General features: G+C 36.9%; 1 long non-coding RNA gene across 2 annotated transcripts in view; it reads right to left on the bottom strand.

Moving 5' to 3' along the window:
* LOC149132105 (uncharacterized) overlaps positions 1-6610 on the bottom strand; it is a 129728-nt gene that overhangs the window by 101042 nt on the left and 22076 nt on the right. The gene's annotated exons all lie outside the window — the stretch shown is intronic.

Here is a 6610-nt window from a genome sequence, read left to right as displayed (position 1 = left end):
TGTAAGATAAAAGACTGAGGAAATATTATGAAAGTGATTTTTGGTTTTTCAAAAAAAAAGAAAAAGAAAGAAAAAAGAATTTCTTGGAAAACACAAAAAAAATCTAGTGAAATATGGCATATATCTTGATTCTGTTGACATTTGATTTATTGGTTTGTTGATAAATATTTTTAGATAGGAAACATGAAAATGGTAAAAAGAAAAAATAATAATAATCAAGATGTAAGAAATGTCATTGAATTGACAACTTCTAAGAATGAAAATCTTGGAGCAGCATAAAATAATTGAGACAGATGTTGAGGTTTAGGGGTTGGTTTTGTGCGTGTGTGCGTGTGTGTGTGTGTGTGTGTGTGCGTGTGTGTGTTTCAAAGAATCAAGAGGGTTGGTCGGTTAGCTGGATCGAAAAGGAAGGAAAACATTTCTTTCCAAAAGGAAGAGAATACTGAAAGATTTCTAATGAAAATAAATACAAAAATAAATAAATAAAATTAAATTTCAAAGAACTAATGATATTAACCAGAACATATTCTGTATTCTGAGAATGATATAAATTCCTATTTGGTTCCTGATAAAGAAAATAGTGAAAAATGTAATATTTGATAAATCTCTAGAAAATAAGGTGCTTTTTTTATGTTATTTATTTCAGTGACAGAGTAGATAGAACAGGTAGTGGAATTATTTAGTTATACAGAATAACTTGTCGTATTATGGTCCAGTTCTCTGTGCTTTGAGATCAAATCTCATTGAGGTCAGCTTTGCCTTCATCCTCCTTGGGTTGATAAAAATAAACAACTAGTCAAATTTCTGTATCTCTCTCTCTCCTCAAATTAGGATATGTTGCACTGTGAGAAGGGTTAAGCAAGGAACTAGCAATCTCTGTCCCCACAGAAAAGCTAATATGTTGCTGGAACCATCCCCAGATGGACCAATGTGCAATTTATCATGAGACAAAGCAGCAGCAAGGGAACAAAAGTTCTAAGGGCTGAAATGCTACCAACTTCTGATCAACACCCCACATCCTGTTGTCATATATAAAGACACATTGAACTCTATAATTTATAATATACAAATAGATAGAATATAGGTGCAGATATGGCTGTTAAGAAGTCAGAACCACATGTTTGGGGGTTCCATCTCTCCGTGTACACTTTACTAATATTCAGGTATTTTCAGGTGGACCTTTTTTTGTTTTGTTAACACAGTGTCATGCAGACTATGATATATAGAAGGAAGTAGAAGGAGTAGACCAAGAAAGACATGACTAAACATGATGAAGGCTGAAACGGAAAGGGTGTTGAAAATGAGGCAATATGAAGAAAACTATCATAGGGTCCACAAGGGTTTTACCTTTGCCTTGATGGGAAAACAGTCTTCAAGTCATGCATATTATTCTCTTTTTAAAGTCAATAGCTTATGATACAAAGGAAACTTAGTAGTTTTTTGTAGCAGATCAAACACCACATAGAGACTTCTTTATTAACTCACCTACTGCATATCTGTCTATATCTGTCGCATATCAGCTGTATACCAGTGTGTACATATCTATTACATATTTATGAATGCATATTCACCATACAGCTCTTGTATATCTATCTACATGCTTATCTGTTTCATATCTATCTGTATGCATATCTGCTATATATTCACGATTGCATATCTACTATATGTATCTACACAACTCCATATCTGCTATATATCTATCTATGACTGCATATCTACCGTATATCTGCAGTATGCATATGTCACCATTTGCTGATGTCCGCATATATGTCTATGCCTACATAACTGGTACATATCTGCCTGTATGTCTGTATATAAGCTGCACAGCTATCAATGTCTGCCATAACTGCCACATATTTGTCTACGCCTGCATATCTTCTGCATATGCCTATGGCTATGCATATATAAGTCGGCACATCTACTGCAGATCTGTCAGTCAGTATATTTGCCACTGTGTGCATACATGTCGATATTTGTATATCTACTGTATATCTGTTCATGGACACATGTTGATGCTTGCATATCTTGCTGCATATCTGTCTGCATATAATGCTACATATCTGCCTGTTTATGCATAACTTCCACATATATCATGTCTGCATGTCAACTGCTCATCTGTCAAAATCTGTATATTCACAGCATATCTATGTCTGCACATACGACCATGCATGCATTGATACCTGCATTTCTGTCTACGTGTGCATAGCACATCCGTCAATATCTGTACATTTACTGCATATCTACATCCGCATATCTGCCTATGTGTGCATAAGTGTTGATTCCGCATCTCTGCTGATGACTGCTTATCTATCAACGTCTGCATATTTGCTGCACATGTCTTAAGCAGACTATCAGGCTGCCATCACACTAGTAGGGTTGTTTTACAGTGCAATGCTACAAAGAGGAAGTTATCAATAGCTAACAAATTGTTAAATCGACCAAATATCTAATTGATTAAGTCATTTACTATCTTTTGCCTATCTATGCTACATCTGTGTGGCTGTGTGGTTAAGAAGCTTGCTTTGTAACTCCATGGTTCTGAGGTTCAATCTCACAACATGGCAATTTGGGCAAGCGTCTTGGGAGTGAAATTGGTGGACAGAATTTGTGTGGAAGCCCATTGTATACATTATTTGTGTGTGTGTGTGTGTGTGCTTATTTTTTTATCACCTATCTTATTACCATTACCACATGGTAACCAGTACTGGTTTGTTTACATCCCTGTAGCTTAGCAGTTCAGCCAAACAGATTGATAGAATAAGTACCAGACCTGAAAGAATTAATACTGTAGTCAAGTCAGAGGCTATAGTAAAAGACACTTGCCCAAGGAGCCACACAGTGGGGCTGAACCTGGAACCATGTAGTTGGGAAGCAAGCTTCTTGTCACACAGCCATGCTTTAATAAAAAATGAGGTTGAGGAGTAGAGGGGGCCACAAATTTTATTAATAGGTTTTTAACAATTTGAGAAGCCCATTAATTAATAAGCCCCCTCAAAAATAGGACAGTTTAGCAGATTTTACAATACAAATTATTTATTTCAATTTTAAATACAATAATGTTTGCATTTTTATTAAGTTTTCATGAATCTCAACTGTTGCATTTTACAATATTAAAAAAAAAATAGGGTTTTTTTAACATCCATCCTGTTTATTTTTCTTCTTATTTTATCATAATTAATTGTAAAATGAAAATTAAAACTTTATGCTTTAATGGATTTAAATGATAACTTAATGAGTCACAAGTCAAAAAGGAAGCCTCTATGAAGTTAGTTGCCTTCTAGAAATCACAGTCAAACCCCCTCAAATTTCACTATTACATGTTAAATACAAAACATAGCCAGACGAGAAGGTGGGAGTGAGGGAGAGTGAGAGAGGTGGATGGGTAGGTAGGTATTGTCTTGTCATAGCCATAGTCCTGTTAATGTAGATCCCACTTTGTAACCAAAGTGATCTGGAGTTCCTTCTTACTGCATGACACCTTAGACAAGTATCTTCTACTACAGCCTAAGGCTCACCAATAAATTGTGAGTAGAATTGGTTATATAGAAACTATAAACAGGTTGAGTGAGTATGTGTATGTTTGCATGCATGCATGTGTGTATGTGTTTGTAGGTGAGTGTCAGGTGTGTAAATGTATTCATTCAACATTCTAATATGAAGGAATTGAGCAAAAAATGATGACATTTGTTGACATTTCCTGTTGACATACTATGTTGACATTCCATTATCCTCCAACTCAGCACTTTTGGAGTCAAGTGGAATGAAAAATAACTTTTACTTGAAAAACAGGTAAGAAATAGAAACAGGAAGACCAGATCCAACTATAAAACAAGGCCTAAATAATATAATATATATTTATTGAACTAATGTAACCATGGTCACATATCTACAATAAAAGAATCATCATCATCGTCATTTAACATTCATTTAACAACAAGGTGGCAAGCTGGTAGAGTCGTTAGCACACTGGGCGGAATGCTTTGCGGTATTTTGTCTGTCTTTACGTTCTGAGTTCAAATTTCACCGAGGTTGACTTTACCACATTCATCCTTTCGGGTTTGATAAATTAAGTACCAGTTGCGTACTGGGGTTGATCTAATCGACTGGGCCCCGCCTCCAAAATTTCAGGCCTTGTGCCTAGAGTAGAAGAGAATATATCCATGACAACAAGGCGGCGAGCAGCAGAATCGTTAGCATGCTGGGTAAAAATGCTTATCAGTACTTCATCTGACTTTACGTTCTGAGTTCAAATTCTACCGAGGTTGACTTTGCCTTTTATCCTTTCCGGGTCGATCAAATAAGTACCAGTTATGCACTGGGGTTGATGCAATCGACTTAATCCCTTTGTTTGTCCCCTCTATGTTTAGCCCCTGGTGGGCAATAAAGAAATAGATATATCACGTGGTCGTTGCCAGTGCCACCGGACTGGATCCTGTACAGGTGGCACGTAAAAAACACCTTTTGAGCATGACCATTGCCAGTACCACCTTTTACGTGCCAGTGGCACATAAAAACACCCACTACACTCTCAGAGTAGTTGGTGTTAGGAAGGACATCCAGCTGGATCACCAATCCTCAGGCAAACCGTCCAACCCATGCCAGCATGGAAAGCAGATGTTAAACAACAACGATGATGATGATGATGATGACGGTGACAACATTATCTCCAATATCTCTTTTTAAGACAACAAAGTATAACTTGAAGGAGATTTGGTTGTTATTTCTATCAATAAAAGGTAAGTTGTTAAGGTATGCATTTGATAAGCTAGAAACCTGGATCTTTAAAACTCAACATAGCATTAAAACCGATTCTTTAAATAGGATCCAAACTTCTGAAATTTCCTAATTCCTTAAAATTATCTCATTTTCTTGGAGAGATGCTGATAATCACTGCTCATTTATTTATTTATTTGCTTGTTTTTGTTGCATTTTCTTGTTCCTACTGAGAAGGAAAATTTCAAATAATTAACTCCACGATTTTTTTAATATCTTCTTAGTTGTGGTTGTTGTTGTTGTTAGCAGATGAGATTCAGAACATCATCGTTTGATTTAATTATCTGAAGTTCATGCCACTGGTTCATGTGAGTTACTTTTGGTATTAAGGGAGTAGGAGGTGGAGCAGAGACCGGGAAGGGGAGAAGAGGGAGGAGGAGGAGAAAGTGAGAGTAAGACAGAGAGTGTGTTTGTGTGTGAGAGAGTGAGAAATAAGAAAAAAAGGGGGTAAGAGAATGTACAAAAAAAAAGTAATAAAGAGGTATAGAGATAGAAAGGAAGAGACAAAAAGAGTGACACAGGAAGGAAAAGATTGTGAGAAAAATAAGAAAGAGAAAGAAAGACAGGAAGAGAGAGAAAAAGAGCTGAAGAATGAAAGAGGAAAACAGAAGTGAAAGTAATAAGAAGATTGAGAGAGAGGGGGATTGAGAGAGAGAGAGGGATTGAGAGAGTTAAACTCAGAGATGACTTTGTGCTGTAACAGGATTATAAAAAAGAGCAGATCCTTTACACAATAGATTTTTCCTGTAGTTTGAGCTGGACACAATGCAACAATGGATTACTGACTGGCAACTAACAAGTGGCTGTAAACGAGTGCAGAACTATAAATTCTTAGAGGGGAAAAACTTGGAAATTTATCTATTCCTCCATAATACAAACTTTAATAAGTCTGCTGGTGAACAGAAGGTATTAATTGGTGACAGGTACACCTAATTTGTTATGCAACCATAATATGCAGTCAGAGGATCACGGTTTTGGTTCCCAGATTGGGCATTGTGTGTGTTTATTGAACGAAAACACCAGCCCTCGCCAGAGCCTTGTGGAGCTTTAGGTGTTTTCACTCAATATACACTCACAACGCCCAGTCTGGGAACCAAAACCGCGATTCTCTGACCGCAAGTCCAATGCCCTAACCACTGCACCATTGCACCTCCACATAAATATATATATATATATATATATATATATATAGTGAAAATTTACAAAAATACAAAAGACGAAGATGGGTGGGTAAACAATGAACAGATGTATTAGTTTAATGCTCGGGAAGTGAGAAAGTTTTTGACGTTTCGAGCCTACGCTCTTTGACAGAAAGGAACACAAAAATAAACAGTGAGAGAAAATAGAAAAAGGTTTAGTGGCTAACAATCTATCATGCAAATGCCAGACAGAGGGGTCACACAGGACAGCTAGGAAGAAGGGGATATATATATATATATATATATATATATATATATATATATATATATATATGCCAGTGGTGTCATTGCTAGTACCGCCTGACTGGCCCTCATGCCGGTGGCATGTAAAAGCAGCTGGAGTGGTTGGTGTTAGGAAGGGCATCCAGTTGTAGAAACTCCACCAGATCAGATTGGAGTCTGGTGCAGCCTTCTGGCTCACCAGCCCTCAGTCAGACTGTCCAACCCATGCCAGCATGGAAAGTGAACATTAAACGATGATGGTGATGATGATGATGATGATGATATATATATATATAGTGAATAGCTTCAACTGGATGAAAAGCGGGGGCAGACACAGAATAAAATGTTGATCGTTTTTCTCAACAACAGTCAGTTGAAGGAAGTGTTCAATAAGTTCACAGCTGAGAGAGAGAGAG

This window comes from Octopus bimaculoides, chromosome 18, assembly GCF_046866305.1.
Source record: "Octopus bimaculoides isolate indiv1 chromosome 18, ASM4686630v1, whole genome shotgun sequence".
Classification (NCBI taxonomy): domain Eukaryota; kingdom Metazoa; phylum Mollusca; class Cephalopoda; order Octopoda; family Octopodidae; genus Octopus; species Octopus bimaculoides.
Note: the sequence above shows the minus strand (reverse complement) of the source record. Positions and strands in the feature narration are given on the sequence as shown.